This window comes from Scyliorhinus torazame, chromosome 4 (assembly GCF_047496885.1).
Source record: "Scyliorhinus torazame isolate Kashiwa2021f chromosome 4, sScyTor2.1, whole genome shotgun sequence".
Classification (NCBI taxonomy): domain Eukaryota; kingdom Metazoa; phylum Chordata; class Chondrichthyes; order Carcharhiniformes; family Scyliorhinidae; genus Scyliorhinus; species Scyliorhinus torazame.
In genome coordinates, this window is record NC_092710.1 from 28,177,432 (window position 1) to 28,205,158 (window position 27,727).

Here is a 27,727-nt window from a genome sequence, read left to right on the forward strand (position 1 = left end):
GGGCTACGCGTGCGGGGCGCTGGGTAAGAGAACGCGGGCTAAGTGTGCGGGGCGCTGGGTAAGAGAACGCGGGCTACGCGTGCGGGGCGCTGGGTAAGAGAACGCGGGCTACGCGTGCGGGGCGCTGGGTAAGAGAACGCGGGCTACGTGTGCGGGGCGCTGGGTAAGAGAACGCGGGCTACGTGTGCGGGCGCTGGGTATGATAACGCGGGCTACGTGTGGGGCGCTGGGTAAGAGAACGCGGGCTATGTGTGCGGGGCGCTGGGTAAGAGAACGCGGGCTACGTGTGCGGGGCGCTGGGTAAGAGAACGCGGGCTACGTGTGCGGGGCGCTGGGTAAGAGAACGCGGGCTACGTGTGCGGGGGCTGGGTATGAGAACGCGGGCTACGTGCGGGGCGCTGGGTAAGAGAAAGCGGGCTACGCGTGCGGGGCGCTGGGTAAGAGAACGCGGGCTACGCGTGCGGGGCGCTGGGTAAGAGAACGCGGGCTACGTGTGCGGGGCGCTGGGTAAGAGAAAGCGGGCTACGCGTGCGGGGCGCTGGGTAAGAGAACGCGGGCTACGCGTGCGGGGCGCTGGGTAAGAGAAAGCGGGCTACGCGTGCGGGGCGCTGGGTAAGAGAACGCGGGCTACGCGTGCGGGGCGCTGGGTAAGTGAACGCGGGCTACGCGTGCGGGGCGCTGGGTAAGAGAACGCGGGCTACGTCTGCGGGGCGCTGGGTAAGAGAACGCGGGCTACGTGTGCGGGGCGCTGGGTAAGAGACCGTGGGCTACACGTGCGGAGCGCTGGGTAAGAGAACGCGGGCTACGCGTGCGGGGCGCTGTGTAAGAGAACGCGGGCTAAGTGTGCGGGGCGCTGGGTAAGAGAACGCGGGCTACGTGTGCGGGGGCTGGGTATGAGAACGCGGGCTACGTGTGGGGCGCTGGGTAAGAGAACGCGGGCTACGTGTGCGGGGCGCTGGGTAAGAGAACGCGGGCTACGTGTGCGGGGCGCTGGGTAAGAGAACGCGGGCTACGTGTGCGGGGCGCTGGGTAAGAGAACGCGGGCTACGTGTGCGGGGCGCTGGGTAAGAGAACGCGGGCTACGCGTGCGGGGCGCTGGGTAAGAGAACGTGGGCTACGCGTGCGGGGCGCTGGGTAAGAGAATGTGGGCTACGTGTGCGGGGCGCTGGGTAAGAGAACGTGGGCTACGCGTGCGGGGCGCTGGGTAAGAGAACGCGGGCTACGCGTGCGGGGCTCTGGGTAAGAGAACGCGGGCTACGTGTGCGGGGCGCTGGGTAAGAGAACGCGGGCTACGTGTGCGGGGCGCTGGGTAAGAGAAAGCGGGCTACGCGTGCGGGGCGCTGGGTAAGAGAACGCGGGCTACGCGTGCGGGGCGCTGGGTAAGAGAACGCGGGCTACGTGTGCGGGGCGCTGGGTAAGAGAAAGCGGGCTACGCGTGCGGGGCGCTGGGTAAGAGAACGCGGGCTACGCGTGCGGGGCGCTGGGTAAGAGAAAGCGGGCTACGCGTGCGGGGCGCTGGGTAAGAGAACGCGGGCTACGCGTGCGGGGCGCTGGGTAAGTGAACGCGGGCTACCCGTGCGGGGCGCTGGGTAAGAGAACGCGGGCTACGTATGCGGGGCGCTGGGTAAGAGAACGCGGGCTACGTGTGCGGGGCGCTGGGTAAGAGAACGTGGGCTACACGTGCGGAGCGCTGGGTAAGAGAACGCGGGCTACGCGTGCGGGGCGCTGGGTAAGAGAACGCGGGCTAAGTGTGCGGGGCGCTGGGTAAGAGAACGCGGGCTACGCGTGCGGTGCGCTGGGTAAGAGAACGCGGGCTACGCGTGCGGGGCGCTGGGTAAGAGAACGCGGGCTACGTGTGCGGGGCGCTGGGTAAGAGAACGCGGGCTACGTGTGCGGGCGCTGGGTATGATAACGCGGGCTACGTGTGGGGCGCTGGGTAAGAGAACGCGGGCTACGTGTGCGGGGCGCTGGGTAAGAGAACGCGGGCTACGTGTGCGGGGCGCTGGGTAAGAGAACGCGGGCTACGTGTGCGGGGCGCTGGGTAAGAGAACGCGGGCTACGTGTGCGGGGCGCTGGGTAAGGGAACGCGGGCTACGCGTGCGGGGCGCTGGGTAAGAGAACGTGGGCTACGCGTGCGGGGCGCTGGGTAAGAGAACGTGGGCTACGTGTGCGGGGCGCTGGGTAAGAGAACGTGGGCTACGCATGCGGGGCGCTGGGTAAGAGAACGCGGGCTACGCGTGCGGGGCTCTGGGTAAGAGAACGCGGGCTACGTGTGCGGGGCGCTGGGTAAGAGAACGCGGGCTACGTGTGCGGGGCGCTGGGTAAGAGAAAGCGGGCTACGTGTGCGGGGCGCTGGGTAAGAGAACGCGGGCTACGTGTGCGGGGCGCTGGGTAAGAGAAAGCGGGCTACGCGTGCGGGGCGCTGGGTAAGAGAAAGCGGGCTACGCGTGTGGGGCGCTGGGTAAGAGAACGCGGGCTACGCGTGCGGGGCGCTGGGTAAGAGAACGCGGGCTACGCGTGCGGGGCGCTGGGTAAGAGAAAGCGGGCTACGCGTGCGGGGCGCTGGGTAATAGAACGCGGGCTACGCGTGCGGGGCGCTGGGTAAGAGAACGCGGGCTACGTGTGCGGGGCGCTGGGTAAGAGAACGCGGGCTACGTGTGCGGGGCGCTGGGTAAGAGAAAGCGGGCTACGCGTGCGGGGCGCTGGGTAAGAGAACGCGGGCTACGCGTGCGGGGCGCTGGGTAAGAGAAAGCGGGCTACGCGTGCGGGGCGCTGGGTAAGAGAACGCGGGCTACGCGTGCGGGGCGCTGGGTAAGTGAACGCGGGCTACCCGTGCGGGGCGCTGGGTAAGAGAACGCGGGCTACGTGTGCGGGGCGCTGGGTAAGAGAACGCGGGCTACGTGTGCGGGGCGCTGGGTAAGAGAACGTGGGCTACACGTGCGGAGCGCTGGGTAAGAGAACGCGGGCTACGCGTGCGGGGCGCTGGGTAAGAGAACGCGGGCTAAGTGTGCGGGGCGCTGGGTAAGAGAACGCGGGCTACGCGTGCGGGGCGCTGGGTAAGAGAACGCGGGCTACGCGTGCGGGGCGCTGGGTAAGAGAACGCGGGCTACGTGTGCGGGGCGCTGGGTAAGAGAACGCGGGCTACGTGTGCGGGGCGCTGGGTAAGAGAAAGCGGGCTACGCGTGCGGGGCGCTGGGTAAGAGAACGCGGGCTACGCGTGCGGGGCGCTGGGTAAGAGAAAGCGGGCTACGCGTGCGGGGCGCTGGGTAAGAGACCGCGGGCTACGCGTGCGGGGCGCTGGGTAAGTGAACGCGGGCTACCCGTGCGGGGCGCTGGGTAAGAGAACGCGGGCTACGTGTGCGGGGCGCTGGGTAAGAGAACGCGGGCTACGTGTGCGGGGCGCTGGGTAAGAGAACGTGGGCTACACGTGCGGAGCGCTGGGTAAGAGAACGCGGGCTACGCGTGCGGGGCGCTGGGTAAGAGAACGCGGGCTAAGTGTGCGGGGCGCTGGGTAAGAGAACGCGGGCTACGCGTGCGGGGCGCTGGGTAAGAGAACGCGGGCTACGCGTGCGGGGCGCTGGGTAAGAGAACGCGGGCTACGTGTGCGGGGCGCTGGGTAAGAGAACGCGGGCTACGTGTGCGGGCGCTGGGTATGATAACGCGGGCTACGTGTGGGGCGCTGGGTAAGAGAACGCGGGCTATGTGTGCGGGGCGCTGGGTAAGAGAACGCGGGCTACGTGTGCGGGGCGCTGGGTAAGAGAACGCGGGCTACGTGTGCGGGGCGCTGGGTAAGAGAACGCGGGCTACGTGTGCGGGGGCTGGGTATGAGAACGCGGGCTACGTGCGGGGCGCTGGGTAAGAGAAAGCGGGCTACGCGTGCGGGGCGCTGGGTAAGAGAACGCGGGCTACGCGTGCGGGGCGCTGGGTAAGAGAACGCGGGCTACGTGTGCGGGGCGCTGGGTAAGAGAAAGCGGGCTACGCGTGCGGGGCGCTGGGTAAGAGAACGCGGGCTACGCGTGCGGGGCGCTGGGTAAGAGAAAGCGGGCTACGCGTGCGGGGCGCTGGGTAAGAGAACGCGGGCTACGCGTGCGGGGCGCTGGGTAAGTGAACGCGGGCTACGCGTGCGGGGCGCTGGGTAAGAGAACGCGGGCTACGTCTGCGGGGCGCTGGGTAAGAGAACGCGGGCTACGTGTGCGGGGCGCTGGGTAAGAGACCGTGGGCTACACGTGCGGAGCGCTGGGTAAGAGAACGCGGGCTACGCGTGCGGGGCGCTGTGTAAGAGAACGCGGGCTAAGTGTGCGGGGCGCTGGGTAAGAGAACGCGGGCTACGCGTGCGGGGCGCTGGGTAAGAGAACGCGGGCTACGCGTGCGGGGCGCTGGGTAAGAGAACGCGGGCTACGTGTGCGGGGCGCTGGGTAAGAGAACGCGGGCTACGTGTGCGGGGGCTGGGTATGAGAACGCGGGCTACGTGTGGGGCGCTGGGTAAGAGAACGCGGGCTACGTGTGCGGGGCGCTGGGTAAGAGAACGCGGGCTACGTGTGCGGGGCGCTGGGTAAGAGAACGCGGGCTACGTGTGCGGGGCGCTGGGTAAGAGAACGCGGGCTACGTGTGCGGGGCGCTGGGTAAGAGAACGCGGGCTACGCGTGCGGGGCGCTGGGTAAGAGAACGTGGGCTACGCGTGCGGGGCGCTGGGTAAGAGAATGTGGGCTACGTGTGCGGGGCGCTGGGTAAGAGAACGTGGGCTACGCGTGCGGGGCGCTGGGTAAGAGAACGCGGGCTACGCGTGCGGGGCTCTGGGTAAGAGAACGCGGGCTACGTGTGCGGGGCGCTGGGTAAGAGAACGCGGGCTACGTGTGCGGGGCGCTGGGTAAGAGAAAGCGGGCTACGCGTGCGGGGCGCTGGGTAAGAGAACGCGGGCTACGCGTGCGGGGCGCTGGGTAAGAGAACGCGGGCTACGTGTGCGGGGCGCTGGGTAAGAGAACGCGGGCTACGGGTGCGGGGCGCTGGGTAAGAGAAAGCGGGCTACGCGTGCGGGGCGCTGGGTAAGAGAACGCGGGCTACGCGTGCGGGGCGCTGGGTAAGAGAAAGCGGGCTACGCGTGCGGGGCGCTGGGTAAGATAACGCGGGCTACGCGTGCGGGGCGCTGGGTAAGTGAACGCGGGCTACCCGTGCGGGGCGCTGGGTAAGAGAACGCGGGCTACGTGTGCGGGGCGCTGGGTAAGAGAACGCGGGCTACGTGTGCGGGGCGCTGGGTAAGAGAACGTGGGCTACACGTGCGGAGCGCTGGGTAAGAGAACGCGGGCTACGCGTGCGGGGCGCTGGGTAAGAGAACGCGGGCTAAGTGTGCGGGGCGCTGGGTAAGAGAACGCGGGCTACGCGTGCGGGGCGCTGGGTAAGAGAACGCGGGCTACGCGTGCGGGGCGCTGGGTAAGAGAACGCGGGCTACGTGTGCGGGGCGCTGGGTAAGAGAACGCGGGCTACGTGTGCGGGCGCTGGGTATGATAACGCGGGCTACGTGTGGGGCGCTGGGTAAGAGAACGCGGGCTACGTGTGCGGGGCGCTGGGTAAGAGAACGCGGGCTACGTGTGCGGGGCGCTGGGTAAGAGAACGCGGGCTACGCGTGCGGGGCGCTGGGTAAGAGAACGTGGGCTACGCGTGCGGGGCGCTGGGTAAGAGAACGTGGGCTACGTGTGCGGGGCGCTGGGTAAGAGAACGTGGGCTACGCATGCGGGGCGCTGGGTAAGAGAACGCGGGCTACGCGTGCGGGGCTCTGGGTAAGAGAACGCGGGCTACGTGTGCGGGGCGCTGGGTAAGAGAACGCGGGCTACGTGTGCGGGGCGCTGGGTAAGAGAAAGCGGGCTACGTGTGCGGGGCGCTGGGTAAGAGAACGCGGGCTACGTGTGCGGGGCGCTGGGTAAGAGAAAGCGGGCTACGCGTGCGGGGCGCTGGGTAAGAGAAAGCGGGCTACGCGTGTGGGGCGCTGGGTAAGAGAACGCGGGCTACGCGTGCGGGGCGCTGGGTAAGAGAACGCGGGCTACGCGTGCGGGGCGCTGGGTAAGAGAAAGCGGGCTACGCGTGCGGGGCGCTGGGTAAGAGAACGCGGGCTACGCGTGCGGGGCGCTGGGTAAGAGAACGCGGGCTACGTGTGCGGGGCGCTGGGTAAGAGAACGCGGGCTACGTGTGCGGGGCGCTGGGTAAGAGAAAGCGGGCTACGCGTGCGGGGCGCTGGGTAAGAGAACGCGGGCTACGCGTGCGGGGCGCTGGGTAAGAGAAAGCGGGCTACGCGTGCGGGGCGCTGGGTAAGAGACCGCGGGCTACGCGTGCGGGGCGCTGGGTAAGTGAACGCGGGCTACCCGTGCGGGGCGCTGGGTAAGAGAACGCGGGCTACGTGTGCGGGGCGCTGGGTAAGAGAACGCGGGCTACGTGTGCGGGGCGCTGGGTAAGAGAACGTGGGCTACACGTGCGGAGCGCTGGGTAAGAGAACGCGGGCTACGCGTGCGGGGCGCTGGGTAAGAGAACGCGGGCTAAGTGTGCGGGGCGCTGGGTAAGAGAACGCGGGCTACGCGTGCGGGGCGCTGGGTAAGAGAACGCGGGCTACGCGTGCGGGGCGCTGGGTAAGAGAACGCGGGCTACGTGTGCGGGGCGCTGGGTAAGAGAACGCGGGCTACGTGTGCGGGCGCTGGGTATGATAACGCGGGCTACGTGTGGGGCGCTGGGTAAGAGAACGCGGGCTATGTGTGCGGGGCGCTGGGTAAGAGAACGCGGGCTACGTGTGCGGGGCGCTGGGTAAGAGAACGCGGGCTACGTGTGCGGGGCGCTGGGTAAGAGAACGCGGGCTACGTGTGCGGGGCGCTGGGTAAGAGAACGCGGGCTACGCGTGCGGGGCGCTGGGTAAGAGAACGTGGGCTACGCGTGCGGGGCGCTGGGTAAGAGAACGTGGGCTACGTGTGCGGGGCGCTGGGTAAGAGAACGTGGGCTACGCATGCGGGGCGCTGGGTAAGAGAACGCGGGCTACGCGTGCGGGGCTCTGGGTAAGAGAACGCGGGCTACGTGTGCGGGGCGCTGGGTAAGAGAACGCGGGCTACGCGTGCGGGGCGCTGGGTAAGAGAAAGCGGGCTCCGCGTGCGGGGCGCTGGGTAAGAGAACGCGGGCTACGCGTGCGGGGCGCTGGGTAAGAGAACGCGGGCTACGTGTGCGGGGCGCTGGGTAAGAGAACGCGGGCTACGTGTGCGGGGCGCTGGGTAAGAGAAAGCGGGCTACGCGTGCGGGGCGCTGGGTAAGAGAACGCGGGCTACGCGTGCGGGGCGCTGGGTAAGAGAAAGCGGGCTACGCGTGCGGGGCGCTGGGTAAGAGAACGCGGGCTACGCGTGCGGGGCGCTGGGTAAGTGAACGCGGGCTACGCGTGCGGGGCGCTGGGTAAGAGAACGCGGGCTACGTGTGCGGGGCGCTGGGTAAGAGAACGCGGGCTACGTGTGCGGGGCGCTGGGTAAGAGACCGTGGGCTACACGTGCGGAGCGCTGGGTAAGAGAACGCGGGCTACGCGTGCGGGGCGCTGTGTAAGAGAACGCGGGCTAAGTGTGCGGGGCGCTGGGTAAGAGAACGCGGGCTACGCGTGCGGGGCGCTGGGTAAGAGAACGCGGGCTACGCGTGCAGGGCGCTGGGTAAGAGAACGCGGGCTACGTGTGCGGGGCGCTGGGTAAGAGAACGCGGGCTACGTGTGCGGGGGCTGGGTATGAGAACGCGGGCTACGTGTGGGGCGCTGGGTAAGAGAACGCGGGCTACGTGTGCGGGGCGCTGGGTAAGAGAACGCGGGCTACGTGTGCGGGGCGCTGGGTAAGAGAACGCGGGCTACGTGTGCGGGGCGCTGGGTAAGAGAACGCGGGCTACGTGTGCGGGGCGCTGGGTAAGAGAACGCGGGCTACGCGTGCGGGGCGCTGGGTAAGAGAACGTGGGCTACACGTGCGGGGCGCTGGGTAAGAGAATGTGGGCTACGTGTGCGGGGCGCTGGGTAAGAGAACGTGGGCTACGCGTGCGGGGCGCTGGGTAAGAGAACGCGGGCTACGCGTGCGGGGCTCTGGGTAAGAGAACGCGGGCTACGTGTGCGGGGCGCTGGGTAAGAGAACGCGGGCTACGTGTGCGGGGCGCTGGGTAAGAGAAAGCGGGCTACGCGTGCGGGGCGCTGGGTAAGAGAACGCGGGCTACGCGTGCGGGGCGCTGGGTAAGAGAACGCGGGCTACGTGTGCGGGGCGCTGGGTAAGAGAAAGCGGGCTACGCGTGCGGGGCGCTGGGTAAGAGAACGCGGGCTACGCGTGCGGGGCGCTGGGTAAGAGAAAGCGGGCTACGCGTGCGGGGCGCTGGGTAAGAGAACGCGGGCTACGCGTGCGGGGCGCTGGGTAAGTGAACGCGGGCTACCCGTGCGGGGCGCTGGGTAAGAGAACGCGGGCTACGTATGCGGGGCGCTGGGTAAGAGAACGCGGGCTACGTGTGCGGGGCGCTGGGTAAGAGAACGTGGGCTACACGTGCGGAGCGCTGGGTAAGAGAACGCGGGCTACGCGTGCGGGGCGCTGGGTAAGAGAACGCGGGCTAAGTGTGCGGGGCGCTGGGTAAGAGAACGCGGGCTACGCGTGCGGTGCGCTGGGTAAGAGAACGCGGGCTACGCGTGCGGGGCGCTGGGTAAGAGAACGCGGGCTACGTGTGCGGGGCGCTGGGTAAGAGAACGCGGGCTACGTGTGCGGGCGCTGGGTATGATAACGCGGGCTACGTGTGGGGCGCTGGGTAAGAGAACGCGGGCTACGTGTGCGGGGCGCTGGGTAAGAGAACGCGGGCTACGTGTGCGGGGCGCTGGGTAAGAGAACGCGGGCTACGTGTGCGGGGCGCTGGGTAAGAGAACGCGGGCTACGTGTGCGGGGCGCTGGGTAAGGGAACGCGGGCTACGCGTGCGGGGCGCTGGGTAAGAGAACGTGGGCTACGCGTGCGGGGCGCTGGGTAAGAGAACGTGGGCTACGTGTGCGGGGCGCTGGGTAAGAGAACGTGGGCTACGCATGCGGGGCGCTGGGTAAGAGAACGCGGGCTACGCGTGCGGGGCTCTGGGTAAGAGAACGCGGGCTACGTGTGCGGGGCGCTGGGTAAGAGAACGCGGGCTACGTGTGCGGGGCGCTGGGTAAGAGAAAGCGGGCTACGTGTGCGGGGCGCTGGGTAAGAGAACGCGGGCTACGTGTGCGGGGCGCTGGGTAAGAGAAAGCGGGCTACGCGTGCGGGGCGCTGGGTAAGAGAAAGCGGGCTACGCGTGTGGGGCGCTGGGTAAGAGAACGCGGGCTACGCGTGCGGGGCGCTGGGTAAGAGAACGCGGGCTACGCGTGCGGGGCGCTGGGTAAGAGAAAGCGGGCTACGCGTGCGGGGCGCTGGGTAATAGAACGCGGGCTACGCGTGCGGGGCGCTGGGTAAGAGAACGCGGGCTACGTGTGCGGGGCGCTGGGTAAGAGAACGCGGGCTACGTGTGCGGGGCGCTGGGTAAGAGAAAGCGGGCTACGCGTGCGGGGCGCTGGGTAAGAGAACGCGGGCTACGCGTGCGGGGCGCTGGGTAAGAGAAAGCGGGCTACGCGTGCGGGGCGCTGGGTAAGAGAACGCGGGCTACGCGTGCGGGGCGCTGGGTAAGTGAACGCGGGCTACCCGTGCGGGGCGCTGGGTAAGAGAACGCGGGCTACGTGTGCGGGGCGCTGGGTAAGAGAACGCGGGCTACGTGTGCGGGGCGCTGGGTAAGAGAACGTGGGCTACACGTGCGGAGCGCTGGGTAAGAGAACGCGGGCTACGCGTGCGGGGCGCTGGGTAAGAGAACGCGGGCTAAGTGTGCGGGGCGCTGGGTAAGAGAACGCGGGCTACGCGTGCGGGGCGCTGGGTAAGAGAACGCGGGCTACGCGTGCGGGGCGCTGGGTAAGAGAACGCGGGCTACGTGTGCGGGGCGCTGGGTAAGAGAACGTGGGCTACGTGTGCGGGCGCTGGGTATGATAACGCGGGCTACGTGTGGGGCGCTGGGTAAGAGAACGCGGGCTATGTGTGCGGGGCGCTGGGTAAGAGAACGCGGGCTACGTGTGCGGGGCGCTGGGTAAGAGAACGCGGGCTAGGTGTGCGGGGCGCTGGGTAAGAGAACCTGGGCTACGTGTGCGGGGCGCTGGGTAAGAGAACGCGGGCTACGCGTGCGGGGCGCTGGGTAAGAGAACGTGGGCTACGCGTGCGGGGCGCTGGGTAAGAGAACGTGGGCTACGTGTGCGGGGCGCTGGGTAAGAGAACGTGGGCTACGCATGCGGGGCGCTGGGTAAGAGAACGCGGGCTACGCGTGCGGGGCTCTGGGTAAGAGAACGCGGGCTACGTGTGCGGGGCGCTGGGTAAGAGAACGCGGGCTACGCGTGCGGGGCGCTGGGTAAGAGAAAGCGGGCTCCGCGTGCGGGGCGCTGGGTAAGAGAACGCGGGCTACGCGTGCGGGGCGCTGGGTAAGAGAACGCGGGCTACGTGTGCGGGGCGCTGGGTAAGAGAACGCGGGCTACGTGTGCGGGGCGCTGGGTAAGAGAAAGCGGGCTACGCGTGCGGGGCGCTGGGTAAGAGAACGCGGGCTACGCGTGCGGGGCGCTGGGTAAGAGAAAGCGGGCTACGCGTGCGGGGCGCTGGGTAAGAGAACGCGGGCTACGCGTGCGGGGCGCTGGGTAAGTGAACGCGGGCTACGCGTGCGGGGCGCTGGGTAAGAGAACGCGGGCTACGTGTGCGGGGCGCTGGGTAAGAGAACGCGGGCTACGTGTGCGGGGCGCTGGGTAAGAGACCGTGGGCTACACGTGCGGAGCGCTGGGTAAGAGAACGCGGGCTACGCGTGCGGGGCGCTGTGTAAGAGAACGCGGGCTAAGTGTGCGGGGCGCTGGGTAAGAGAACGCGGGCTACGCGTGCGGGGCGCTGGGTAAGAGAACGCGGGCTACGCGTGCAGGGCGCTGGGTAAGAGAACGCGGGCTACGTGTGCGGGGCGCTGGGTAAGAGAACGCGGGCTACGTGTGCGGGGGCTGGGTATGAGAACGCGGGCTACGTGTGGGGCGCTGGGTAAGAGAACGCGGGCTACGTGTGCGGGGCGCTGGGTAAGAGAACGCGGGCTACGTGTGCGGGGCGCTGGGTAAGAGAACGCGGGCTACGTGTGCGGGGCGCTGGGTAAGAGAACGCGGGCTACGTGTGCGGGGCGCTGGGTAAGAGAACGCGGGCTACGCGTGCGGGGCGCTGGGTAAGAGAACGTGGGCTACGCGTGCGGGGCGCTGGGTAAGAGAATGTGGGCTACGTGTGCGGGGCGCTGGGTAAGAGAACGTGGGCTACGCGTGCGGGGCGCTGGGCAAGAGAACGCGGGCTACGCGTGCGGGGCTCTGGGTAAGAGAACGCGGGCTACGTGTGCGGGGCGCTGGGTAGGAGAACGCGGGCTACGTGTGCGGGGCGCTGGGTAAGAGAAAGCGGGCTACGCGTGCGGGGCGCTGGGTAAGAGAACGCGGGCTACGCGTGCGGGGCGCTGGGTAAGAGAACGCGGGCTACGTGTGCGGGGCGCTGGGTAAGAGAAAGCGGGCTACGCGTGCGGGGCGCTGGGTAAGAGAACGCGGGCTACGCGTGCGGGGCGCTGGGTAAGAGAAAGCGGGCTACGCGTGCGGGGCGCTGGGTAAGAGAACGCGGGCTACGCGTGCGGGGCGCTGGGTAAGTGAACGCGGGCTACCCGTGCGGGGCGCTGGGTAAGAGAACGCGGGCTACGTATGCGGGGCGCTGGGTAAGAGAACGCGGGCTACGTGTGCGGGGCGCTGGGTAAGAGAACGTGGGCTACACGTGCGGAGCGCTGGGTAAGAGAACGCGGGCTACGCGTGCGGGGCGCTGGGTAAGAGAACGCGGGCTAAGTGTGCGGGGCGCTGGGTAAGAGAACGCGGGCTACGCGTGCGGTGCGCTGGGTAAGAGAACGCGGGCTACGCGTGCGGGGCGCTGGGTAAGAGAACGCGGGCTACGTGTGCGGGGCGCTGGGTAAGAGAACGCGGGCTACGTGTGCGGGCGCTGGGTATGATAACGCGGGCTACGTGTGGGGCGCTGGGTAAGAGAACGCGGGCTACGTGTGCGGGGCGCTGGGTAAGAGAACGCGGGCTACGTGTGCGGGGCGCTGGGTAAGAGAACGCGGGCTACGTGTGCGGGGCGCTGGGTAAGAGAACGCGGGCTACGTGTGCGGGGCGCTGGGTAAGGGAACGCGGGCTACGCGTGCGGGGCGCTGGGTAAGAGAACGTGGGCTACGCGTGCGGGGCGCTGGGTAAGAGAACGTGGGCTACGGGTGCGGGGCGCTGGGTAAGAGAACGTGGGCTACGCATGCGGGGCGCTGGGTAAGAGAACGCGGGCTACGCGTGCGGGGCTCTGGGTAAGAGAACGCGGGCTACGTGTGCGGGGCGCTGGGTAAGAGAACGCGGGCTACGTGTGCGGGGCGCTGGGTAAGAGAAAGCGGGCTACGTGTGCGGGGCGCTGGGTAAGAGAACGCGGGCTACGTGTGCGGGGCGCTGGGTAAGAGAACGCGGGCTACGCGTGCGGGGCGCTGGGTAAGAGAACGCGGGCTACGTGTGCGGGGCGCTGGGTAAGAGAACGTGGGCTACGCGTGCAGGGCGCTGGGTAAGAGAACGTGGGCTACGTGTGCGGGGCGCTGGGTAAGAGAACGCGGGCTACGTGTGCGGGGCGCTGGGTAAGAGAAAGCGGGCTACGTGTGCGGGGCGCTGGGTAAGAGAACGCGGGCTACGTGTGCGGGGCGCTGGGTAAGTGAACGCGGGCTACGTGTGCGGGGCGCTGGGTAAGAGAAAGCGGGCTACGTGTGCGGGGTGCTGGGTAAGAGAACGCGGGCTACGTGTGCGGGGCGCTGGGTAAGAGAACGTGGGCTACGTGTGCGGGGCGCTGGGTAAGAGAACGCGGGCTACGCGTGCGGGGCGCTGGGTAAGAGAACGTGGGCTACGCGTGCGGTGCGCTGGGTAAGAGAACGTGGGCTACGTGTGCGGTGCGCTGGGTAAGAGAACGTGGGCTACGTGTGTGGGGCGCTGGGTAAGAGAACGCGGGCTACGTGTGCGGGGCGCTGGGTAAGAGAACGCGGGCTACGTGTGCGGGGCGCTGGGTAAGTGAACGCGGGCTACGCGTGCGGGGCGCTGGGTAAGAGAACGCGGGCTACGCGTGCGGGGCGCTGGGTAAGAGAAAGCGGGCTACGCGTGTGGGGCGCTGGGTAAGAGAACGCGGGCTACGCGTGCGGGGCGCTGGGTAAGAGAACGCGGGCTACGCGTGCGGGGCGCTGGGTAAGAGAAAGCGGGCTCCGCGTGCGGGGCGCTGGGTAAGAGAACGCGGGCTACGCGTGCGGGGCGCTGGGTAAGAGAACGCGGGCTACGTGTGCGGGGCGCTGGGTAAGAGAACGCGGGCTACGTGTGCGGGGCGCTGGGTAAGAGAAAGCGGGCTACGTATGCGGGGCGCTGGGTAAGAGAACGCGGGCTACGCGTGCGGGGCGCTGGGTAAGAGAAAGCGGGCTACGCGTGCGGGGCGCTGGGTAAGAGAACGCGGGCTACGCGTGCGGGGCGCTGGGTAAGTGAAGGCGGGCTACGCGTGCGGGGCGCTGGGTAAGAGAACGCGGGCTACGTGTGCGGGGCGCTGGGTAAGAGAACGCGGGCTACGTGTGCGGGGCGCTGGGTAAGAGAACGTGGGCTACACGTGCGGAGCGCTGGGTAAGAGAACGCGGGCTACGCGTGCGGGGCGCTGTGTAAGAGAACGCGGTCTAAGTGTGCGGGGCGCTGGGTAAGAGAACGCGGGCTACGCGTGCGGGGCGCTGGGTAAGAGAACGCGGGCTAGGCGTGCGGGGCGCTGGGTAAGAGAACGCGGGCTACGTGTGCGGGGCGCTGGGTAAGAGAACGCGGGCTACGTGTGCGGGCGCTGGGTATGAGAACGCGGGCTACGTGTGGGGCGCTGGGTAAGAGAACGCGGGCTACATGTGCGGGGCGCTGGGTAAGAGAACGTGGGCTACGCGTGCGGAGCGCTGGGTAAGAGAACGCGGGCTACGCGTGCGCGGCGCTGGGTAAGAGAACGTGGGCTACGCGCGCGGGGCGCTGGGTAAGTGAACGTGGGCTACGCGTGCGGGGCGCTGGGTAAGAGAACGTGGGCTACGCGCGCGGGGCGCTGGGTAAGTGAACGTGGGCTACGCGTGCGGGGTGCTGGGTAAGAGAACGTGGGCTACGCGTGCGGGGTGCTGGGTAAGAGAACGCGGGCTACGTGTGCGGAGCGCTGGGTAAGAGAACGCGGGCTACGCGTGCGGGGCGCTGGGTAAGAGAACGCGGGCTACGCGTGCGGGGCGCTGGGTAAGAGAACGCGGGCTACGCGTGCGGGGCGCTGGGTAAGAGAACGCGGGCTACGCGTGCGGGGCGCTGGGTAAGAGAACGTGGGCTACGCGTGCGGGGCGCTGGGTAAGAGAACGTGGGCTACGCGTGCGGGGCGCTGGGTAAGTGAACGCGGGCTACGTGTGCAGGACGCTGGGTAAGAGAACGCGGGCTACGCGTGCGGGGCTCTGGGTAAGAGAACGTGGGCTACGTGTGCAGGGCGCTGGGTAAGTGAACGTGGGCTACGCGTGCGGGGCGCTGGGTAAGTGAACGCGGGCTACGTGTGCGGGGCGCTGGGTAAGAGAACGTGGGCTACGTGTGCGGGGCGCTGGGTAAGTGAACGCGGGCTACGCGTGCGGGGCGCTGGGTAAGAGAACGCGGGCTACGTGTGCGGGGCGCTGGGTAAGAGAACGTGGGCTACGTGTGCGGGGCGCTGGGTAAGAGAACGTGGGCTACGTGTGTGGGGCGCTGGGTAAGAGAACGCGGGCTACGTGTGCGGGGCGCTGGGTAAGTGAACGCGGGCTACGCGTGCGGGGCGCTGGGTAAGAGAACGCGGGCTACGTGTGCGGGGCGCTGGGTAAGAGAACGCGGGCTACGTGTGCGGGGCGCTGGGTAAGAGAACGCGGGCTACGCGTGCGGGGCGCTGGGTAAGAGAACGTGGGCTACGTGTGTGGGGCGCTGGGTAAGAGAACGCGGGCTACGTGTGCGGGGCGCTGGGTAAGAGAAAGCGAGCTACGCGTGCGGGGCGCTGGGTAAGAGAACGCGGGCTACGCGTGCGGGGCGCTGGGTAAGAGAACGCGGGCTACGTGTGCGGGGCGCTGGGTAAGAGAACGCGGGCTACGTGTGCGGGTCGCTGGGTAAGAGAAAGCGGGCTACGTGTGCGGGGCGCTGGGTAAGAGAACGCGGGCTACGTGTGCGGGGCGCTGGGTAAGAGAACGCGGGCTACGTGTGCGGGGCGCTGGGTAAGAGAACGCGGGCTACGTGTGCGGGGCGCTGGGTAAGAGAACGCGGGCTACGTGTGCGGGGCGCTGGGTAAGAGAAAGCGGGCTACGTGTGCGGGGCGCTGGGTAAGAGAACGCGGGCTACGTGTGCGGGGCGCTGGGTAAGTGAACGCGGGCTACGTGTGCGGGGCGCTGGGTAAGAGAAAGCGGGCTACGTGTGCGGGGTGCTGGGTAAGAGAACGCGGGCTACGTGTGCGGGGCGCTGGGTAAGAGAACGCGGGCTACGTGTGCGGGGCGCTGGGTAAGAGAACGCGGGCTACGCGTGCGGGGCGCTGGGTAAGAGAACGTGGGCTACGCGTGCGGTGCGCTGGGTAAGAGAACGTGGGCTACGTGTGCGGTGCGCTGGGTAAGAGAACGTGGGCTACGTGTGTGGGGCGCTGGGTAAGAGAACGCGGGCTACGTGTGCGGGGCGCTGGGTAAGAGAACGCGGGCTACGTGTGCGGGGCGCTGGGTAAGTGAACGCGGGCTACGCGTGCGGGGCGCTGGGTAAGAGAACGCGGGCTACGCGTGCGGGGCGCTGGGTAAGAGAAAGCGGGCTACGCGTGTGGGGCGCTGGGTAAGAGAACGCGGGCTACGCGTGCGGGGCGCTGGGTAAGAGAACGCGGGCGACGCGTGCAGGGCGCTGGGTAAGAGAAAGCGGGCTCCGCGTGCGGGGCGCTGGGTAAGAGAACGCGGGCTACGCGTGCGGGGCGCTGGGTAAGAGAACGCGGGCTACGTGTGCGGGGCGCTGGGTAAGAGAACGCGGGCTACGTGTGCGGGGCGCTGGGTAAGAGAAAGCGGGCTACGCGTGCGGGGCGCTGGGTAAGAGAACGCGGGCTACGCGTGCGGGGCGCTGGGTAAGAGAAAGCGGGCTACGCGTGCGGGGCGCTGGGTAAGAGAACGCGGGCTACGCGTGCGGGGCGCTGGGTAAGTGAACGCGGGCTACGCGTGCGGGGCGCTGGGTAAGAGAACGCGGGCTACGTGTGCGGGGCGCTGGGTAAGAGAACGCGGGCTACGTGTGCGGGGCGCTGGGTAAGAGAACGTGGGCTACACGTGCGGAGCGCTGGGTAAGAGAACGCGGGCTACGCGTGCGGGGCGCTGGGTAAGAGAACGCGGGCTAAGTGTGCGGGGCGCTGGGTAAGAGAACGCGGGCTACGCGTGCGGGGCGCTGGGTAAGAGAACGCGGGCTACGCGTGCGGGGCGCTGGGTAAGAGAACGCGGGCTACGTGTGCGGGGCGCTGGGTAAGAGAACGCGGGCTACGTGTGCGGGCGCTGGGTATGAGAACGCGGGCTACGTGTGGGGCGCTGGGTAAGAGAACGCGGGCTACGTGTGCGGGGCGCTGGGTAAGAGAACGCGGGCTACGTGTGCGGGGCGCTGGGTAAGAGAACGCGGGCTACGTGTGCGGGGCGCTGGGTAAGAGAACGCGGGCTACGTGTGCGGGGCGCTGGGTAAGAGAACGCGGGCTACGCGTGCGGGGCGCTGGGTAAGAGAACGTGGGCTGCGCGTGCGGGGCGCTGGGTAAGAGAATGTGGGCTACGTGTGCGGGGCGCTGGGTAAGAGAACGTGGGCTACGCGTGCGGGGCGCTGGGTAAGAGAACGCGGGCTACGCGTGCGGGGCTCTGGGTAAGAGAACGCGGGCTACGTGTGCGGGGCGCTGGGTAAGAGAACGCGGGCTACGTGTGCGGGGCGCTGGGTAAGAGAAAGCGGGCTACGTGTGCGGGGCGCTGGGTAAGAGAACGCGGGCTACGTGTGCGGGGCGCTGGGTAAGAGAAAGCGGGCTACGCGTGCGGGGCGCTGGGTAAGGGAACGCGGGCTACGCGTGCGGGGCGCTGGGTAAGAGAAAGCGGGCTACGCGTGCGGGGCGCTTGGTAAGAGAACGCGGGCTACGCGTGCGGAGCGCTGGGTAAGAGAACGCGGGCTACGCATGCGGGGCGCTGGGTAAGAGAACGCGGGCTACGTGTGCGGGGCGCTGGGTAAGTGAACGCGGGCTACGTGTGCGGGGCGCTGGGTAAGAGAAAGCGGGCTACGTGTGCGGGGTGCTGGGTAAGAGAACGCGGGCTACGTGTGCGGGGCGCTGGGTAAGAGAACGCGGGCTACGTGTGCGGGGCGCTGGGTAAGAGAACGCGGGCTACGCGTGCGGGGCGCTGGGTAAGAGAACGTGGGCTACGCGTGCGGTGCGCTGGGTAAGAGAACGTGGGCTACGTGTGCGGTGCGCTGGGTAAGAGAACGTGGGCTACGTGTGCGGGGCGCTGGGTAAGTGAACGCGGGCTACGCGTGCGGGGCGCTGGGTAAGAGAACGCGGGCTACGCGTGCGGGGCGCTGGGTAAGAGAAAGCGGGCTACGCGTGTGGGGCGCTGGGTAAGAGAACGCGGGCTACGCGTGCGGGGCGCTGGGTAAGAGAACGCGGGCTACGCGTGCGGGGCGCTGGGTAAGAGAAAGCGGGCTACGCGTGCGGGGCGCTGGGTAAGAGAACGCGGGCTACGCGTGCGGGGCGCTGGGTAAGAGAACGCGGGCTACGTGTGCGGGGCGCTGGGTAAGAGAACGCGGGCTACGTGTGCGGGGCGCTGGGTAAGAGAAAGCGGGCTACGCGTGCGGGGCGCTGGGTAAGAGAACGCGGGCTACGCGTGCGGGGCGCTGGGTAAGAGAAAGCGGGCTACGCGTGCGGGGCGCTGGGTAAGAGAACGCGGGCTACGCGTGCGGGGCGCTGGGTAAGAGAACGCGGGCTACGTGTGCGGGGCGCTGGGTAAGAGAAAGCGGGCTACGCGTGCGGGGCGCTGGGTAAGAGAACGCGGGCTACGCGTGCGGGGCGCTGGGTAAGAGAAAGCGGGCTACGCGTGCGGGGCGCTGGGTAAGAGAACGCGGGCTACGCGTGCGGGGCACTGGGTAAGTGAACGCGGGCTACCCGTGCGGGGCGCTGGGTAAGAGAACGCGGGCTACGTGTGCGGGGCGCTGGGTAAGAGAACGCGGGCTACGTGTGCGGGGCGCTTGGTAAGAGAACGTGGGCTACACGTGCGGAGCGCTGGGTAAGAGAACGCGGGCTACGCGTGCGGTGCGCTGGGTAAGAGAACGCGGGCTAAGTGTGCGGGGCGCTGGGTAAGAGAACGCGGGCTACGCGTGCGGGGCGCTGGGTAAGAGAACGCGGGCTACGCGTGCGGGGCGCTGGGTAAGAGAACGCGGGCTACGTGTGCGGGGCGCTGGGTAAGAGAACGCGGGCTACGTGTGCGGGCGCTGGGTATGATAACGCGGGCTACGTGTGGGGCGCTGGGTAAGAGAACGCGGGCTACGTGTGCGGGGCGCTGGGTAAGAGAACGCGGGCTACGTGTGCGGGGCGCTGGGTAAGAGAACGCGGGCTACGTGTGCGGGGCGCTGGGTAAGAGAACGCGGGCTACGTGTGCGGGGCGCTGGGTAAGAGAACTCGGGCTACGCGTGCGGGGCGCTGGGTAAGAGAACGTGGTCTACGCGTGCGGGGCGCTGGGTAAGAGAACGTGGGCTACGTGTGCGGGGCGCTGGGTAAGAGAACGTGGGCTACGCATGCGGGGCGCTGGGTAAGAGAACGCGGGCTACGCGTGCGGGGCTCTGGGTAAGAGAACGCGGGCTACGTGTGCGGGGCGCTGGGTAAGAGAACGCGGGCTACGTGTGCAGGGCGCTGGGTAAGAGAAAGCGGGCTACGTGTGCGGGGCGCTGGGTAAGAGAACGCGGGCTACGTGTGCGGGGCGCTGGGTAAGAGAAAGCGGGCTACGCGTGCGGGGCGCTGGGTAAGAGAACGCGGTCTACGCGTGCGGGGCGCTGGGTAAGAGAAAGCGGGCTACGCGTGCGGGGCGCTGGGTAAGAGAACGCGGGCTACGCGTGCGGAGCGCTGGGTAAGAGAACGCGGGCTACGCGTGCGGGGCGCTGGGTAAGAGAACGCGGGCTACGTGTGCGGGGCGCTGGGTAAGAGAACGTGGGCTACGCGTGCAGGGCGCTGGGTAAGAGAACGTGGGCTACGTGTGCGGGGCGCTGGGTAAGAGAACGCGGGCTACGTGTGCGGGGCGCTGGGTAAGAGAAAGCGGGCTACGTGTGCGGGGCGCTGGGTAAGAGAACGCGGGCTACGTGTGCGGGGCGCTGGGTAAGTGAACGCGGGCTACGTGTGCGGGGCGCTGGGTAAGAGAAAGCGGGCTACGTGTGCGGGGTGCTGGGTAAGAGAACGCGGGCTACGTGTGCGGGGCGCTGGGTAAGAGAACGTGGGCTACGTGTGCGGGGCGCTGGGTAAGAGAACGCGGGCTACGCGTGCGGGGCGCTGGGTAAGAGAACGTGGGCTACGCGTGCGGTGCGCTGGGTAAGAGAACGTGGGCTACGTGTGCGGTGCGCTGGGTAAGAGAACGTGGGCTACGTGTGTGGGGCGCTGGGTAAGAGAACGCGGGCTACGTGTGCGGGGCGCTGGGTAAGAGAACGCGGGCTACGTGTGCGGGGCGCTGGGTAAGTGAACGCGGGCGACGCGTGCGGGGCGCTGGGTAAGAGAACGCGGGCTACGCGTGCGGGGCGCTGGGTAAGAGAAAGCGGGCTCCGCGTGTGGGGCGCTGGGTAAGAGAACGCGGGCGACGCGTGCAGGGCGCTGGGTAAGAGAAAGCGGGCTCCGCGTGCGGGGCGCTGGGTAAGAGAACGCGGGCTACGCGTGCGGGGCGCTGGGTAAGAGAACGCGGGCTACGTGTGCGGGGCGCTGGGTAAGAGAACGCGGGCTACGTGTGCGGGGCGCTGGGTAAGAGAAAGCGGGCTACGCGTGCGGGGCGCTGGGTAAGAGAACGCGGGCTACGCGTGCGGGGCGCTGGGTAAGAGAAAGCGGGCTACGCGTGCGGGGCGCTGGGTAAGAGAACGCGGGCTACGCGTGCGGGGCGCTGGGTAAGTGAACGCGGGCTACGCGTGCGGGGCGCTGGGTAAGAGAACGCGGGCTACGTGTGCGGGGCGCTGGGTAAGAGAACGCGGGCTACGTGTGCGGGGCGCTGGGTAAGAGAACGTGGGCTACACGTGCGGAGCGCTGGGTAAGAGAACGCGGGCTACGCGTGCGGGGCGCTGGGTAAGAGAACGCGGGCTAAGTGTGCGGGGCGCTGGGTAAGAGAACGCGGGCTACGCGTGCGGGGCGCTGGGTAAGAGAACGCGGGCTACGCGTGCGGGGCGCTGGGTAAGAGAACGCGGGCTACGTGTGCGGGGCGCTGGGTAAGAGAACGCGGGCTACGTGTGCGGGCGCTGGGTATGAGAACGCGGGCTACGTGTGGGGCGCTGGGTAAGAGAACGCGGGCTACGTGTGCGGGGCGCTGGGTAAGAGAACGCGGGCTACGTGTGCGGGGCGCTGGGTAAGAGAACGCGGGCTACGTGTGCGGGGCGCTGGGTAAGAGAACGCGGGCTACGTGTGCGGGGCGCTGGGTAAGAGAACGCGGGCTACGCGTGCGGGGCGCTGGGTAAGAGAACGTGGGCTGCGCGTGCGGGGCGCTGGGTAAGAGAATGTGGGCTACGTGTGCGGGGCGCTGGGTAAGAGAACGTGGGCTACGCGTGCGGGGCGCTGGGTAAGAGAACGCGGGCTACGCGTGCGGGGCTCTGGGTAAGAGAACGCGGGCTACGTGTGCGGGGCGCTGGGTAAGAGAACGCGGGCTACGTGTGCGGGGCGCTGGGTAAGAGAAAGCGGGCTACGTGTGCGGGGCGCTGGGTAAGAGAACGCGGGCTACGTGTGCGGGGCGCTGGGTAAGAGAAAGCGGGCTACGCGTGCGGGGCGCTGGGTAAGGGAACGCGGGCTACGCGTGCGGGGCGCTGGGTAAGAGAAAGCGGGCTACGCGTGCGGGGCGCTTGGTAAGAGAACGCGGGCTACGCGTGCGGAGCGCTGGGTAAGAGAACGCGGGCTACGCATGCGGGGCGCTGGGTAAGAGAACGCGGGCTACGTGTGCGGGGCGCTGGGTAAGTGAACGCGGGCTACGTGTGCGGGGCGCTGGGTAAGAGAAAGCGGGCTACGTGTGCGGGGTGCTGGGTAAGAGAACGCGGGCTACGTGTGCGGGGCGCTGGGTAAGAGAACGCGGGCTACGTGTGCGGGGCGCTGGGTAAGAGAACGCGGGCTACGCGTGCGGGGCGCTGGGTAAGAGAACGTGGGCTACGCGTGCGGTGCGCTGGGTAAGAGAACGTGGGCTACGTGTGCGGTGCGCTGGGTAAGAGAACGTGGGCTACGTGTGCGGGGCGCTGGGTAAGTGAACGCGGGCTACGCGTGCGGGGCGCTGGGTAAGAGAACGCGGGCTACGCGTGCGGGGCGCTGGGTAAGAGAAAGCGGGCTACGCGTGTGGGGCGCTGGGTAAGAGAACGCGGGCTACGCGTGCGGGGCGCTGGGTAAGAGAACGCGGGCTACGCGTGCGGGGCGCTGGGTAAGAGAAAGCGGGCTACGCGTGCGGGGCGCTGGGTAAGAGAACGCGGGCTACGCGTGCGGGGCGCTGGGTAAGAGAACGCGGGCTACGTGTGCGGGGCGCTGGGTAAGAGAACGCGGGCTACGTGTGCGGGGCGCTGGGTAAGAGAAAGCGGGCTACGCGTGCGGGGCGCTGGGTAAGAGAACGCGGGCTACGCGTGCGGGGCGCTGGGTAAGAGAAAGCGGGCTACGCGTGCGGGGCGCTGGGTAAGAGAACGCGGGCTACGCGTGCGGGGCGCTGGGTAAGAGAACGCGGGCTACGTGTGCGGGGCGCTGGGTAAGAGAAAGCGGGCTACGCGTGCGGGGCGCTGGGTAAGAGAACGCGGGCTACGCGTGCGGGGCGCTGGGTAAGAGAAAGCGGGCTACGCGTGCGGGGCGCTGGGTAAGAGAACGCGGGCTACGCGTGCGGGGCACTGGGTAAGTGAACGCGGGCTACCCGTGCGGGGCGCTGGGTAAGAGAACGCGGGCTACGTGTGCGGGGCGCTGGGTAAGAGAACGCGGGCTACGTGTGCGGGGCGCTTGGTAAGAGAACGTGGGCTACACGTGCGGAGCGCTGGGTAAGAGAACGCGGGCTACGCGTGCGGGGCGCTGGGTAAGAGAACGCGGGCTAAGTGTGCGGGGCGCTGGGTAAGAGAACGCGGGCTACGCGTGCGGGGCGCTGGGTAAGAGAACGCGGGCTACGCGTGCGGGGCGCTGGGTAAGAGAACGCGGGCTACGTGTGCGGGGCGCTGGGTAAGAGAACGCGGGCTACGTGTGCGGGCGCTGGGTATGATAACGCGGGCTACGTGTGGGGCGCTGGGTAAGAGAACGCGGGCTACGTGTGCGGGGCGCTGGGTAAGAGAACGCGGGCTACGTGTGCGGGGCGCTGGGTAAGAGAACGCGGGCTACGTGTGCGGGGCGCTGGGTAAGAGAACGCGGGCTACGTGTGCGGGGCGCTGGGTAAGAGAACTCGGGCTACGCGTGCGGGGCGCTGGGTAAGAGAACGTGGTCTACGCGTGCGGGGCGCTGGGTAAGAGAACGTGGGCTACGTGTGCGGGGCGCTGGGTAAGAGAACGTGGGCTACGCATGCGGGGCGCTGGGTAAGAGAACGCGGGCTACGCGTGCGGGGCTCTGGGTAAGAGAACGCGGGCTACGTGTGCGGGGCGCTGGGTAAGAGAACGCGGGCTACGTGTGCAGGGCGCTGGGTAAGAGAAAGCGGGCTACGCGTGCGGGGCGCTGGGTAAGAGAACGCGGGCTACGCGTGCGGGGCGCTGGGTAAGAGAAAGCGGGCTACGCGTGCGGGGCGCTGGGTAAGAGAACGCGGGCTACGCGTGCGGAGCGCTGGGTAAGAGAACGCGGGCTACGCGTGCGGGGCGCTGGGTAAGAGAACGCGGGCTACGTGTGCGGGGCGCTGGGTAAGAGAACGTGGGCTACGCGTGCAGGGCGCTGGGTAAGAGAACGTGGGCTACGTGTGCGGGGCGCTGGGTAAGAGAACGCGGGCTACGTGTGCGGGGCGCTGGGTAAGAGAAAGCGGGCTACGTGTGCGGGGCGCTGGGTAAGAGAACGCGGGCTACGTGTGCGGGGCGCTGGGTAAGTGAACGCGGGCTACGTGTGCGGGGCGCTGGGTAAGAGAAAGCGGGCTACGTGTGCGGGGTGCTGGGTAAGAGAACGCGGGCTACGTGTGCGGGGCGCTGGGTAAGAGAACGTGGGCTACGTGTGCGGGGCGCTGGGTAAGAGAACGCGGGCTACGCGTGCGGGGCGCTGGGTAAGAGAACGTGGGCTACGCGTGCGGTGCGCTGGGTAAGAGAACGTGGGCTACGTGTGCGGTGCGCTGGGTAAGAGAACGTGGGCTACGTGTGTGGGGCGCTGGGTAAGAGAACGCGGGCTACGTGTGCGGGGCGCTGGGTAAGAGAACGCGGGCTACGTGTGCGGGGCGCTGGGTAAGTGAACGCGGGCGACGCGTGCGGGGCGCTGGGTAAGAGAACGCGGGCTACGCGTGCGGGGCGCTGGGTAAGAGAAAGCGGGCTCCGCGTGTGGGGCGCTGGGTAAGAGAACGCGGGCTACGCGTGCGGGGCGCTGGGTAAGAGAACGCGGGCTACGCGTGCGGGGCGCTGGGTAAGAGAAAGCGGGCTCCGCGTGCGGGGCGCTGGGTAAGAGAACGCGGGCTACGCGTGCGGGGCGCTGGGTAAGAGAACGCGGGCTACGTGTGCGGGGCGCTGGGTAAGAGAACGCGGGCTACGTGTGCGGGGCGCTGGGTAAGAGAAAGCGGGCTACGCGTGCGGGGCGCTGGGTAAGAGAACGCGGGCTACGCGTGCGGGGCGCTGGGTAAGAGAAAGCGGGCTACGCGTGCGGGGCGCTGGGTAAGAGAACGCGGGCTACGCGTGCGGGGCGCTGGGTAAGTGAACGCGGGCTACGCGTGCGGGGCGCTGGGTAAGAGAACGCGGGCTACGTGTGCGGGGCGCTGGGTAAGAGAACGCGGGCTACGTGTGCGGGGCGCTGGGTAAGAGAACGTGGGCTACACGTGCGGAGCGCTGGGTAAGAGAACGCGGGCTACGCGTGCGGGGCGCTGTGTAAGAGAACGCGGGCTAAGCGTGCGGGGCGCTGGGTAAGAGAACGCGGGCTATGCGTGCGGGGCGCTGGGTAAGAGAACGCGGGCTACGCGTGCGGGGCGCTGGGTAAGAGAACGCGGGCTACGTGTGCGGGGCGCTGGGTAAGAGAACGCGGGCTACGTGTGCGGGCGCTGGGTATGAGAACGCGGGCTACGTGTGGGGCGCTGGGTAAGAGAACGCGGGCTACGTGTGCGGGGCGCTGGGTAAGAGAACGCGGGCTACGTGTGCGGGGCGCTGGGTAAGAGAACGCGGGCTACGTGTGCGGGGCGCTGGGTAAGAGAACGCGGGCTACGTGTGCGGGGCGCTGGGTAAGAGAACGCGGGCTACGCGTGCGGGGCGCTGGGTAAGAGAACGTGGGCTACGCGTGCGGGGCGCTGGGTAAGAGAATGTGGGCCACGTGTGCGGGGCGCTGGGTAAGAGAACGTGGGCTACGCGTGCGGGGCGCTGGGTAAGAGAACGCGGGCTACGCGTGCGGGGCTCTGGGTAAGAGAACGCGGGCTACGTGTGCGGGGCGCTGGGTAAGAGAACGCGGGCTACGTGTGCGGGGCGCTGGGTAAGAGAAAGCGGGCTACGTGTGCGGGGCGCTGGGTAAGAGAACGCGGGCTACGTGTGCGGGGCGCTGGGTAAGAGAAAGCGGGCTACGCGTGCGCGGCGCTGGGTAAGAGAACGCGGGCTACGCGTGCGGGGCGCTGGGTAAGAGAAAGCGGGCTACGCGTGCGGGGCGCTGTGTAAGATAACGCGGGCTACGCGTGCGGAGCGCTGGGTAAGAGAACGCGGGCTACGCATGCGGGGCGCTGGGTAAGAGAACGCGGGCTATGTGTGCGGGGCGCTGGGTAAGAGAACGTGGGCTACGTGTGCGGGGCGCTGGGTAAGAGAACGCGGGCTACGCGTGCGGGGCGCTGGGTAAGAGAAAGCGGGCTACGTGTGCGGGGCGCTGGGTAAGAGAACGCGGGCTACGTGTGCGGCGCGCTGGGTAAGTGAACGCGGGCTACGTGTGCGGGGCGCTGGGTAAGAGAAAGCGGGCTACGTGTGCGGGGTGCTGGGTAAGAGAACGCGGGCTACGTGTGCGGGGCGCTGGGTAAGAGAACGCGGGCTACGTGTGCGGGGCGCTGGGTAAGAGAACGCGGGCTACGCGTGCGGGGCGCTGGGTAAGAGAACGTGGGCTACGCGTGCGGTGCGCTGGGTAAGAGAACGTGGGCTACGTGTGCGGTGCGCTGGGTAAGAGAACGTGGGCTACGTGTGTGGGGCGCTGGGTAAGAGAACGCGGGCTACGTGTGCGGGGCGCTGGGTAAGAGAACGCGGGCTACGTGTGCGGGGCGCTGGGTAAGTGAACGCGGGCTACGCGTGCGGGGCGCTGGGTAAGAGAACGCGGGCTACGCGTGCGGGGCGCTGGGTAAGAGAAAGCGGGCTACGCGTGCGGGGCGCTGGGTAAGAGAACGCGGGCTACGCGTGCGGAGCGCTGGGTAAGAGAACGCGGGCTACGCGTGCGGGGCGCTGGGTAAGAGAACGCGGGCTACGTGTGCGGGGCGCTGGGTAAGAGAACGTGGGCTACGCGTGCAGGGCGCTGGGTAAGAGAACGTGGGCTACGTGTGCGGGGCGCTGGGTAAGAGAACGCGGGCTACGTGTGCGGGGCGCTGGGTAAGTGAACGTGGGCTACGTGCGGGGCGCTGGGTAAGAGAACGTGGGCTACGCGTGCGGGGCGCTGGGTAAGAGAACGCGGGCTACCTGTGCGGGGCGCTGGGTAAGAGAACGTGGGCTACGCGTGCAGGGCGCTGGGTAAGAGAACGTGGGCTACGTGTGCGGGGCGCTGGGTAAGAGAACGCGGGCTACGTGTGCGGGGCGCTGGGTAAGTGAACGTGGGCTACGTGCGGGGCGCTGGGTAAGAGAACGTGGGCTACGCGTGCGGGGCGCTGGGTAAGAGAACGCGGGCTACCTGTGCGGGGCGCTGGGTAAGAGAACGCGGGCTACGTGTGCGGGGCGCTGGGTAAGAGAATGTGGGCTTCGTGTGCGGGGCGCTGGGTAAGAGAACGTGGGCTACGTGTGCGGGGCGCTGGGTAAGAGAACGTGGGCTACGTGTGCGGGGCGCTGGGTATGAGAACGTGGGCTACGCGTGCGGGGCGCTGGGTAAGAGAACGCGGGCTACGTGTGCGGGGCGCTGGGTAAGAGAACGCGGGCTACGTGTGCGGGGCGCTGGGTAAGAGAACGCGGGCTACGTGTGCGGGGCGCTGGGTAAGAGAACGCGGGCTACGCGTGCGGGGCGCTGGGTAAGAGAACGTGGGCTACGCGTGCGGGGCGCTGGGTAAGTGAACGCGGGCTACGTGTGCGGGGCGCTGGGTAAGAGAACGCGGGCTACGTGTGCGGGGCGCTGGGTATGAGAACGCGGGCTACGTGTGCGGGGCGCTGGGTAAGTGAACGTGGGCTACGTGTGCGGGGCGCTGGGTAAGAGAACGCGGGCTACGTGTGCGGGGCGCTGGGTAAGAGAACGCGGGCTACGTGTGCGGGGCGCTGGGTATGAGAACTCGGGCTACGTGTGCGGGGCGCTGGGTAAGTGAACGTGGGCTACGCGTGCGGGGCGCTGGGTAAGAGAACGCGGGCTACGTGTGCGGGGCGCTGGGTAAGAGAACGCGGGCTACGTGTGCGGGGCGCTGGGTAAGAGAACGCGGGCTACGCGTGCGGGGCGATGGGTAAGAGAACGCGGGCTACGTGTGCGGGGCGCTGGGTATGAGAACGCGGGATACGTGTGCGGGGCGCTGGGTAAGTGAACGTGGGCTACGCGTGCGGGGCGCTGGGTAAGAGAACGTGGGCTACGTGTGCGGGGGGGCAGGGTAAGAGAACGTGGGCTACGTGTGCGGGGCGCTGGGTAAGAGAACGCGGGCTACGTGTGCGGGGCGCTGGGTAAGTGAACGCGGGCTACGTGTGCGGTGCGCTGGGTAAGAGAACGCGGGCTACGCGTGCGGGGCGCTGGGTAAGAGAACGTGGGCTACGCGTGCGGGGCGCTGGGTATGAGAACGCGGGCTACGTGTGCGGGACGCTGGGTAAGAGAACGCGGGCTACGTGTGCGGGGCGCTGGGCAAGAGAACGTGGGCTACGCGTGCGGGGCGATGGGTAAGAGAACGTGGGCTACGTGTGCGGGGCGCTGGGTAAGAGAACGCGGGCTACGTGTGCGGTGCGCTGGGTAAGAGAACGCGGGCTACACGTGCGGGGCGCTGGGTAAGAGAACGTGGGCTACGTGTGTGGGGCGCTGGGTAAGAGAACGCGGGCTACGTGTGCGGGGCGCTGGGTAAGAGAAAGCGGGCTACCTGTGCGGGGCGCTGGGTAAGAGAATGCGGGCTACGTGTGCGGGGCGCTGGGTAATAGAACGT